At 40.2% G+C, this 12,350-nt stretch overlaps 1 protein-coding gene across 5 annotated transcripts in view; it reads right to left on the bottom strand.

The window, feature by feature from the left end:
• Positions 1 to 12,350, bottom strand: part of LOC6048218 (dnaJ homolog subfamily B member 6) — a 132,596-nt gene that overhangs the window by 56,811 nt on the left and 63,435 nt on the right. For all 5 annotated transcript variants that reach the window (XM_038256611.1, XM_038256605.1, XM_038256607.1 and 2 more), the window contains one exon: positions 7,651 to 7,742. The gene's annotated coding sequence lies outside the window, so the exon portion shown is untranslated. The remainder of the gene's footprint in view (positions 1 to 7,650; positions 7,743 to 12,350) is intronic.

The raw sequence follows: 12,350 nt of genomic DNA, 5'->3' as shown, positions 1-12,350 counted from the left end.
CCACTCACACGACAAAGCACCTTAAGAAGCGATTAAATTGAAAGTTCATCAACTGCCGCGGGAGTCCAATTCGTTGTCAGACCATCATCGTTTCTGATCTTCCCGCGGTTCCCCAGTGGACCGGCCAAATCATATGTTGGAGATTTAAAAACCCAGCAGTAGCGAAATCTGGCCACTCCACTCCAGCGGGGAGATTGGCTCTAGAGGGGGAGCTGGGGATGAATGGGGCAAAATGGAAAATTAAGCCAAAACAAACACCCGGCGCGGGAACCAAGTAATGGCCACCGGCAGGGAAACTAGCCGGCGATGTGGAGGAATCGCCGAGGAACAAGCGGAAATTATGGTTTAATAATTTAATAATAGCACAGCGTGGTGCGGCGAAAAAAAATTAGCAACGCCGGGGCAAAAAAGAGTTTCAAGGTTGTTCGTAAATTGATTGTTACCGGCTGCTGCTGGTGATGTTGAGTCTTCTTCTCTACCTAATACTTGACGGGACCAAGAGTGGAGCACGACTTGGCTCTCAGGTGTTCGTGGGTTAGGGAAGTGACTCGGTATTTTTTTTTGCTGACGATGCCGGTAACACACTTTCTGCCCTTGGGGAAAGTTACACAATCGTTTGGTAAATTGAAAATTTGCTTTTGAGTTTCAAACACAAGACCAAACTACAGTGTTACATTGTCACGAGACACACCTTTTGGGATGTTTTGCGGCAATTAGTGTTCTAGAGTGTGCAAGGTATGACAATGCCAAGCACGACAACAGAACTCTTGACAACAACAACATCTGCACTTTACGACAGCACTCAGAACTTGTTTGCACAGCCCAACCCCAGGAAAATTTCCCGGGAAAATAACTCTCAACCCCGTAGCAACGTCGAGTTCCGAAAGCTATAGTGCGCCTCGTAAATATTTCAGCAGCAAAAGCTTCAAACTACCATCCAGTAGATAACACAGCTAGCTGACCTAGTATAGCAGAAGCGGAGCACCAATGCTGACTGGTGAAACGTGAACCCATCATTGAAGGAGACACAAGACACAAAAATGGAGGAAAAATGTTTCAAGTGGCCCCGGCTACAGAAAGGCAAACACTGACTTCCTCCGGGGGCAGATTCTCGCGTAACGATGGCATAGTGGATAGTTCTCCTGGATGTCCGTTCGTCGTTAGCTGGTTGGTTGATCACAGTGAACCCTGCGGGAGTTTTTGGAAAGATTGGCTTTGAAAGGAAAGATGAAATACACTATTCTACATAGAGGTGGGCAAAACCGCTCTTTTTTAGGAGCCGCTGATTTTCGTTCGCTCATTAAAAGAGCCGCTTTTTTGAACGGCTCTTTCGCTCTTTTTCAAAATTTGGATGAAAAGGTTTTAAGAATCGTGTGATTTTATAAGTTATTTCACATTCAAAACGATAGGGTTGGTGGTCTCTATGTCAAGATTTCTATTCGAACCTAAACATTCGAGTAATTTAATGGCATCTAAACTTAAATCTAGGATGCTGGATTTTTTTTTTTTTTTTGGAGGGTGGACCAGCCGCACATCGTTGATGTTGAAACCTCTAAACTGGGCCCTCGTCCTGTCACGTCCGTCAGTAGTCTTGTCGTACATTACAACTAGAATCAGATCTGCCAATGAATTAGTACACTTCGACCAAATAAACACTGACGCTGTATGGATCTGACTCTAGAATAAATGCACAATTGTGTGTTATTGATAAGTCCAGCTTATTCAATTATTTATTTAAGTCCAAATATTCATTTGCTAACTACTTTGGATTGAAAATCTAAATTTTAATCTAAAATCCTCTAAACTTAATGTTCAAAACTAACAGTTCCTTTAACTGTTGCAGTACTACTTCTATCAAAAAAAAAAAAAAAAAAAAACAATAAAAATTTGTGAACTGATATACAAATAGGATAGAAATCACGATTTGAAAAACAAATTACCATTTACGTCAAAAGATCCGTAGTTCCTCGATTCGCAACAATGGTCAATACAACCATAATCCGAAAACCGTTAGTTCAACAGATCAACGAATTTTGTCCGATATCATTACATTATTGATTGATCGAGACTCTATGGACAATTTGACATAAAAGAATGCCTAGTATTCTACAACAATCAAAGTTTATTGACAGCATTACCACATACGTGGAACTCCGTACAAATTCTCTCTCAAAAAGTGGGCCCGGAAAGATTTGTCATGGCATCCTTTGACCAAAGAAATTTCACTATACCAGATAGACAGAAACCAAACGTAAACAATCATGCTCTGCTTACGGATGCGAAAAATTGTATTATTTAATCGCAGCTGAGAGGTATTTTCAACTAAAACATTTCAGCAAGTAATATTACTGAAATCTTACTGTAGAAGCTTCCTTTAAGTCACATAGGAAAAGTTGCTGACCCCGTCAAGCTGCTTGAAGAAACACGACTGTCTATAGTACATGTCCAATGACCAATCACCAAAAACATTAGCAGCAACTCCACAAATTTTGTTAGATTTATACTTGCGTGAAACCAATATGGAAAACTTATAAGTAGGTTTAATAAACTTAAATGATTTGAACGGCATTATATCTAAAGAAATTTAAGGATTATTCCATATCCAACCATTTTTTATTTATTTTGTCAATCGTTTTGATTGACTGTCCCAGTTTCATCCATGGATTACTTTGATTGTGTTTTGACAGGTTTATACCAGAGTTTCACCGGGCAGCAATATACGAGGGGTATAGATTTTGAAATCTTAATGTTTTACACAGTTTTGAAACCCCTCGATCCCATCTGGCAGAAAATCTTGTCTAATTGTTGCAGCTCTCCACCGCTAGAGGCAGGACCGTACGATTCTCTCTTTTTGAAATTAAGTTCCACATATGTGGCATTACTCTAACTTAACAATTAACAAGCAACTAAATTTGTCATCAAATAGATTTGGAAAGCATACAGATTTATTTTAAATGCTAATGCAAAGCAACAAATCAATTGTACTATCCTGAAGTCCCAACCTAAAACCCACATTGTGATAGTGAAAAAGTCACAGAAGCAGCGGTGTTTTGTGCAATTGTGATATTTTCACTATCGGAGAACTACCTAGTTCACGAAGACAGCGGCAAAGCGAGTTCTCGTAGCATGAAATGGTGTCCATAGTGCTTATAAAAAAGAATGTTTACCCAAATTTTAACTAATGCACTAGGATCAAATCATGCCCCTTGACTTTACAAGGCCCAGGGAAATCTAGGATGCTGGAAAAATTGCTATTAATTGTAAAATTGCGTATATTTCGGCAAGAATTGAACTAATGCTGATATTTTATTTGGAGAAAATATTCTGTGAACTCTTTTCTACATTCCGATTTAATCGATAAAGTCTATAAACGCTAATGTTTAATCGGACAAAAGGATTTTTTTCTCCAAAATATCTAAATTATTCAGTGGATTTTTGTGGTAATATTTTACAAATTATGCAATTTGAAATGCTCAAATTTGTATTCCGGTACTACTTTAATATACAATCAGTTGTACAATGAAAAGCTTTTTTTATTTCGTTTAGAAAATCATTTACTTTGGGATAAATTTTATGAGCATTGAAATATTTGAAATTGCATTTTCAATCCTCAAAAACGAATTTTTGGAAATACAATAAATTTTATTTATAGCAAAAATCATACCATCTTGGAACGGTCATTTCAAAAGACCCGAGTTTAAAAAAGAACCACGGTCCTTTTTTGTGAGCCACGGTTCTTTCGTTCTTTTCAGTGAACCGGCTTTTTGAGCGGCTCGCTCTTTTTTTGCCTACCTCTAATTCTACAGAATCATTAAAACATAAGAATTTTTCAATGGCAAAAAAATGAGAATAGGATGAGCTCAGCAAAATAAAATTCAAGATTAGTAAAACACTTTTTATTTTCGAAACAATGTGTTAACACTTGTAGTTTTACCGTAATTTAAACTGACCAACATTTTTTTCGTGATTCGATTATCCGCAGATTTGATTATCTGAAGTGATTTTTTTTCGAGGCCTTCGGATAATCGAGTCTGGACTGTATGTACACGGAGAAAAAAGAGTTCCCAAAATCGTGAACAAGCGTTCATGAAAATGCGAACCACGAACAAAGTGTTCAAATCCCATGGTACGTTTTTGACGATTTTGGGAACTCTTTTTTCTCCGTGTATAACTTTCAAATGATTTTACCTATTCATTAAAAATGTCCAAAGGAGTCTCATCTATTACTTTTAGCAAAATGACTTCAAAGGGAACGCACGAATAGGTGGAAACGTTAACAAGTACTGGAAAGTTTTTTAATACGTTCTTCCACGTCGCGCAATATTTCCAGGTATTTTGCAATTCGACTGAAATTTGAATCGCTTACCTTTGATCTCGAAGCCTTTCCTGAGAATTTCGATTAGCAAACGTTATCAACCAGCAGAGGTGCTTAGTCCTGAGCTTAGTTCGAGGAAATATTTCTACTTTTAGGAGGTTCCAGGCTGACGTCAATTCAAATAATAGATGTTGTAGATAAGTATTCTGTATCAAAAAAAAAAAAATCGTTATCCAATCTTCTTAGAATTATTTAGTCCCGAAGTGATTTTCCTCTTCTCAATAATTTATTGAATGATAGATTGAGTAACTAATCATTTTGTCTTAATCGGGAAATACATTCAACTTTAAGTGTCACAACAGGACATTCCAGGGTGATTTTTCATAACCCAACAACGAAGAAACACTTCCTCCACCCTTTAGCCCTACTCTGCGACCGCCTAAAGCTCCACAGGACTGCAAAGTGCTCCAGCATGTCCCAGCTAGCTATATGGGTAGGTTCCGTTCCGTTCAAAGGGTTGGGGACACGCCAAGACAGGGCATTCTCTCTCGTCTAGCGGAGAGCCGCCATGCCAACCGGCAACACAGAGTGGCAATATTTTCCTTGTAATACATGGAACGATGGCGAAAAAAAAGCTGCTGCTGCTTGGTGGGGTGGAAAAATCCATACGGAAAAACTGCTGACGACCTAGATTCGGGTCGGGATTTCGTTTGTGTGGTCACCCAAAAGCTTAAGGGTTTGAGAAACCAACCGGAATTGAGGACACAGCCGAGGAGGAAACGGAAAATTGATTACACTTTTTCTTTGGATTATGGGAGGAGAAGAAAATCGACGGATTTTTCATACACAACACCCCTTGAGGCGATGGAGCACAAAGTGTCACAGCGAGCTGCCACATGAAAACAAACAAATCAGGCCAAAGGACCGGGCTGAAATGGTGTCAAAGCGACAGAATGTCGCCACGATAAAGGTGCGGCTAATTGGGTTAGAATGAATGGTTGCTCGGCGCAGTAATAACCTGGATTTTGAGAATGTTTGGATGGGGGTTTTGGCATTTATGGTTGAGGAAATATTTTAACCTCTAAGTATAAGCAGAAGTTGATTTTGCTCAGAACAAAGATTAGCATCCCGCAAACAATCGAGATCAACGGAAAAAGCAAATCTTATGGTGAGCCTCTAGTCATGATGACTAATGAGGGCAATTAGTTTCAAGGTTAGTCTCAGGATGGGATTACCGCAGACTCTCCTCTGTGGAACTGTAGAACGATAAAGGAATTACGTTTTCCACCAGCTGACATCGGATAAAACACGCAACATTTGCTCAGAATGGGATTGTCTGTGTGTCATAACTCATACAGAGCTAGAGGTCAGCTACAAAGAGAACAAGAGCTACACCAAGAAGCAACATTATTTATCTTTTTATTAGTCCCCAGTTGGCACTAAAGTGTAAAAATACGAAAAAGCAGACTGATTAATCTTTGTTTTATTCAGTTATTTGCAAAGCAATTGTGTTTAGAGCCCTAATCGAAAGCAACTAAAGACGATGACTAATTGCTACAAATGTCAAACAACCCAACCAGCTTCCACCGACGTGATTAATGAACAGCGATAAAACCGTAATCAGCTGATGGTAAAAGTAAACAAACATTAATGTAAAAGTCATTTCAACTCAATTCGCCCCAAGAGAGTCTCCTTCGACATAAAACCGATTGATTCTGTCATCGCTTTCATTTGCCTATTAGTCGAAGACTCGAGAAATGAAAAAAAGCAAAACTTCCCAGAAGCTTAATCAACTTTCACTTTGCCACCAAAGCCCGGCAGGTAGAGAAGAACGCTCAACTATAATTATCTTAATGAGTACCTCTGTCTGACACACACACACACACACACAAGCTACATGACTGATAAGAAATCGTATATGATGGTGGTGATGTCTTTGGTCTACATCTAGTCTGGAAATCATCACACTCTTCGACGACGTCGATGTGACTGATGATGGTGGTGTGGTGTGGTGTTGGTTTTGTTTTGGATTCAAGCCAATGTAATAAAGCAATTATCTTTGATAGTGGTTTGATGCCGCCCGCCAAGGAAAGTCACATCGCGTGTATTTACATATAATGGGAATTTGCATATAAAATGCACTGCAGACACGATGAAGATGGCGCGAAATTGAAATCGCTCGCAAATGATAAGTTTTGAGTACTTTCCATAGTGAAGGGGTGAGTCACCGCGGTAAAAGATTATATGGTACAGCTTACGCAAATTACTGGCATTTGGAATTAAGGAACCATCATTAGTTAAAAAAATCGCCCACCTATATATTTTTTTTGCGAAATTTTCATGACTCTGACAAATTACTTTCTTTTTGATTAAAAAATAAAAAATCACGGTATTTTGTCAAAAAATTACCATTTGCAGGAGATTTCAAATTTTTGTTTCATTCAGAGTATTGAATTTCCAAAATTACAGAATAAATCTTGCTAAAACCAAGATTAGGTCCAAGAAGTCATCGAGGAATTGATTGGTATCCTGGAATCACTTGAACTTCCATTCAAAAATGCCCAAAAGTCCAAAGAAAATTTTAAGTTAATTTCGAGATATTTCAAGAAAATCCAGAAAATCAACAAAATCAACCAAATCAACCAAATCAAGAAAATTCAGAAAATCAAGAAAATCAATTGCAGCATAACCGCTGCTCGCCTTAAAACTTGACTTCCGCTCAGGGCACACGCCATTTTTCACGCATGGGAGACGCCTCCAAAAAATATGATATGCGAAAAATGCAAGCGCAAAGCAACTGCAAATTTCAAACCACGTGGATAGCGTGACTTACTGGGAGTGCGGACACGCATGAGAACGCACCTAGGTTCCCAACGGTAAAACCGCATGTTATGGAGGTATAGGTTAACGTGAACCTGTCACGAATCGGCAACGGATTTCGAGTTTTAATTTCAACGAATGACGGACGTTGCGTGCCGCGGACGGAATTCGGAAACAGCCACTTTGGGGCCAGTCGAAACAAATCTGAGAACTTGGGCATTTCGCCTGTAACGTTTTCTGGGTCGATGCGTACAAGCAATATTTCAACGATTCCGCTCGCTGATAGATTACAGTCATTACTTATACTGTTTTCCATGAGGCCTGGTCCATGATTCATGGCGCCAAGGCTAGAGCTTAGATTACATGTGTCCTTTCGCGATATGCTACGACCACTGAGATGAGATATTGTAATGGGGTGAACGAATTGTTTAACATCAATTCAAAGCTCTACCCAAATATTTCAATTTGAGTCCTTATGAAAATCTAAAGATCGAGGGCAATCTCCTTAAACTCACCTTAAATCAGTGGGATGTTTGCTATTGACTAAACGCTAAGTTGTACTACGATCACTGGTTCTGGTGGTGTGTTTCTATTTGATTTTTTGTTCCTGTAACGAGAAAAGATAGGGTTAAATTAGTAACGTACATTAAAGTTTTACGATTGCAAGTGAGTTTCATCCAGTTATAACTGAGTATATCGCACAATGGTTGCAATAAAACAGCTAGTCGTGCACTATATTTTTGCTCTACTTTATTTCTGCAGCAAAGTTTAAGCCGAGAGTACTGTATGTGCGCAATTAAAATGTGGTCACAAAAGTTGCATTCTGCACATAATTTCATGGAATCCCCCCAAAACGGGTCGTGTGGTTTCGTACAGATTTATGTTCACATAGATAGGAAGTGGTCGGCTTCTATGATGTGACCATAGCCCAAATGTCAAACCACATACTCATCAGACATGAAACTTCGAATAACAGTTCAGTTATTTTATGTTTCAAATCTGACTTGTCTGTGACCACACGCAGTCTGTGACGTATCCGCCGGCCGAGATAGTGCTAATCTAATTGAAACTAGAGAATTAATTACGCTCCGCTAAACGGTCGACCGCCATCGTCGCGGCACCGATAAGTATTAATTTATTTAGTACACACACACAAACACAAACACTAACGCCGCGGTTTAGCGCGCACCAGCTGATGGGAAATGCGCGAAACGAGATTAGCGAACAGAGTGTGACACAAACCACAGACAAGTGGACTCCATTAAGGGGGGAAACAAACAGATCTGCATTTGTCACACTGAGTTAATCCGTGGGAGATTTACTACAACGAATTAAAGCAACGCTAGGGGCATCGTAAATAGTTGAGAGGTGAAGTTAATCAACTCGAACAATCGTAACAAAAATTCAACCATTAAATTCGGAAGTTGGTCAAACGGTCAATGGCTTCGGACTGGACCGCGCCTGTGACCGGGTGACCGCGGAGGGCGATTTATTTGTTTGACACGGTTGAGTTACGGTTTAATTAGCATAGCCGTAAATTGAATTCTAGTGCAGAGCTAGAGTTTGAGAGTTCAGAGCGTTCAATCTTGAGCGTTAAAATATAGTTATTTTTTTAATGTGACCGAATTTGATAAAAATCGTTGATCGCATGGACTGCGGAAACTATCTAAACATTTCATTCTGAAAAGCGAAATTCCTTTATCATCGTTTCGACGAAGAGGATCATCTCGTCTCAACTCTCAAAAGAATATCAATAAGCGAGCGATATTTTAACAAACCACATTGTTAACAGCACATTTGTCGGCGGCTGACGTTTTACATGCGAATGTTTTTGTGAGATCGAAATGCTCTCGAATATCGCAAAATTTTGATGTGACTCTCAGTGAGTTTTATGTAAAACTACTGTAATAGCCTCTACGGATTTGAAATCACATTGCAACAACAATGCAAACATAAACATTACAAATTAGAAAACAAAACAAACGTTCGACGGCGCCCTTAATTACGACAACACTAACAACCACATCAACACAACACACGATCATCGGGTAAAAGATGTCAGGGATGTCGGAAGCAAAGTGTGAATCGCGTGCCACGTGATGTGGCGTTTCCGTCGTTTAATGATGCTGTAGTAGGAACCAAAACCCAAACAACAATTACGCAAAATCATCAGGTGAGTGAGGTAATCCGGCTGGTTTAGCTCCTCAGAACTAGATCACTGTCGCGGCGCGTCACCCGGGTCAAGACTTGGCCGCCGGCCGAGACGCCAAGTGCACGCCGACAGAGAGTGATGGTTGTGGCGCGTTCGTTTGGGCAAACCTAGCGTTGATTCTCACTTGTGAGATTCAAAATTTCACCTTTAATTGCAATCCTCTCACACTGATAAATCGCTACCAAACTATCAAAAAAACATCAATGAGTCAACGATATTTTCATGTTTTTTCCTGCATATGTTTTAGTGAAATCAAAATTTCACGATATCTCGCGCAAGAGAGAAAAGCTACTCTTTCGAAATTTTCCTACTCAGTGAAACTCTTTTGAGGAAGATATTTCCATCGCTGCTGGATTGTCATAGGTTATCCAAACGAAAACAACACTTTGTGATTTCTTGCTGTATGTACTAATTTCGTACCGCGGCCTACGACAAGTTCTAAAAATAAGGTTAGCAGTCTATCCTCAATGAGAGCGAAAGGTACACACGAAGTGTGTCAACGTCGTCAATTCACGCTTTGGTTAGTGTGCGTTCGACTGAGTTTGTGTGCGATCTCGATGAAACATTGCCACCATAATTATGTTAATTATGACGTGAACCGTTTGACAAAGCTTGGTAGCGTTTTTTTGTTCACAGCTTTGCTGTGATAAAGTGAATTAGGAGAACTGTGAGTTAAGTGAATAATATATACAGCAACTTGTCAAATTATGTTTGCTACTTATTTTTCTACTACTACGGTAGATATTCCAGAATTATTGCAGAACATGAGATAAATTGATGTAGAAATTGTCTTACATTTATACGACATTTGAATTTTATGTAATGTAACAGAATTATAATTTTCCAGAATCTGTAATACAACGATCACGAACATACACAGGTTGACGCTTCTAAGAAAAGAAGATTTCTTGTGAAATAATGTTTACGGTATTCGGGCATGTAAGTGTGTCAAACGCGTTCTGGCTTCAAATCCCTTTGGCTAGTTGTCACACTTACATTTTCAGGTTGTGTCAAGATAGCACGACAAGCATAAAACAGCTTTCATATTAAGAGTGACAAGAATGCTCGGAGTTTTTCGGTTTTTATTGAATATCTCTGGATTGAAATCGAATTCAGGGGGTCTTCGACGGTCAAAAGGTGAGGCATTGAGAGCAGCACAAAATGGCGTTTTTAACTCAATTTGGCCCAAAATCGACTTGCGACAAGATAGCACGACACGAAGACTTATTGAAGGTACGCTGTGACGTCCAATGAGAGATTGGTCCTGCCAACGAATGTTAGTAGCTTGGTCATCACTAAATGTCAGCGGAGTTTGGTTTGGGTGTACTTTACTGAACCTCTCTATACGGTAACGAGGTCATTGCCGCGAAGTAAAACGGATTCTTCTTCAAAGTTATTTAAAACTGTTGAATGCAGAAACACCCATTTCCCTACGTCCACCAACTACCACCCAAATAATGCCTGATTTATCAGCCAGCATCAATCTCTCGAAGAGGTCTTCTTCACCACCATCAACATGTGTGTACGAGAAGCTTAAATTCCTCTAATGGAGGCGTTTATTGCGTGTAAATTGCTGTAAATTGCAACGCTAATTCACCACCACACTTCATCAGCTTCTTCTGCTGCTGCTGCTGCTTTGAGTTGCTGATACTCGTCCACGGTGTGTATGAGAGTGCGGTTTCTCGTCTGTGTGGCGTTCTGGAACGAAATCAATATGCAGGGGCTTATGCTGGGGGGATTGGCTAGGTCTGATAAGAACAAGACAGAACGTCGACTCGGTTGCATGGAAGTTGCGGTTGTGGTGTGGTTCGGAACACTTCTTGAAGCTTGGTGTAACTATGAGTTCAAAAGATTCTTTGGAAATCTGATACCCGAGCACTCTTAAGTCAAGTGAATGAAGTTGCTTCAACAACTTTGTCCAGCCTGTTAGCAATGTGCAGAGTCAACGTCCCGGCAGAGACTTTATTGGGTAATCTCCTCTAACTAGTACAAGTTCAGCGTGCGGCGAACCGCCACTCTCACGTAACTTCACGCAGGTCGTTGATGAACTAACCACTGCGTTGGACCATTAACCGCCTGCAACACCATAACTCATCACAAGTAGAGTACCACAGTCCAAGTTGGGCTAGGTCTAGCGCTACCTTTACTGGGTTATGATCGGAGCGCGGAGTTCGTTGGACTATACCTTCGTTTTTTTCCTGCAATTTTCCATTTTCATGAAGATTATGTCCGCGAACACTCGCACACACCCGCACACTTACGCACATTCGTTCCAGCCGCGGTTCCAGCCAATTGTGTTTAGTGCGAAAAAAGTTCAAGATGGTATGTCAGAGACATAACCGAAAGACATAGGACCAAACAATTTGAATGTGTTTTTGGATTGCTAGTGAAATCTGAAATAAGATTATTTTATTTTGTTTCATAGATTTGTCGGCAAAATTGTCATAAATGTTCTCCCAAGGTGAACCTTCTATGAGGGCACCGGCAACTCCAGGTTGTGGCCACTACAGTCGAAATGTCAATTTTCATGTTCAGTATCAAAAACCATGAATTTTGATATCCATATCGCACAACTCGTATGGTTGTGTTAAAGACCCTCCGGGCCCCGGGGAAACCTGCTTTGAGATCACCGGTCACTCAAGGTTGTGGCCACTACTGTCGGAATGTCAATTTTCATGTACAGTATCAAAAACCATGAATTTTGATACCAATATGCCTCAACTCGTATGGTTCTGTAAAAAGTCCTCCGGGCCCCGGGGGAACCAGCTTTAAGGGCACCGGCCACTACTGTCGAAATGGCCATTATGTTCAGTATCAAAAACCATGAATTTTGATACCCATATTGCCACAACTCGTATGTTTCTGTAAATGTCCCCCCAGGCCCCGGAGGAACCTTCTTTGAGGGCACCGGCCACTCCAGGTTGTGGCCACTACTGTCGAAATGGCCATTATTATGTTCAGTATCAAAACCATGAATTTTGATACCCATATTGCCACAACTCG

Source organism: Culex quinquefasciatus, chromosome 2 (genome assembly GCF_015732765.1).
Source record: "Culex quinquefasciatus strain JHB chromosome 2, VPISU_Cqui_1.0_pri_paternal, whole genome shotgun sequence".
NCBI lineage: Eukaryota > Metazoa > Arthropoda > Insecta > Diptera > Culicidae > Culex > Culex quinquefasciatus.
This window is presented reverse-complemented; position numbering and strand designations above follow the sequence as displayed.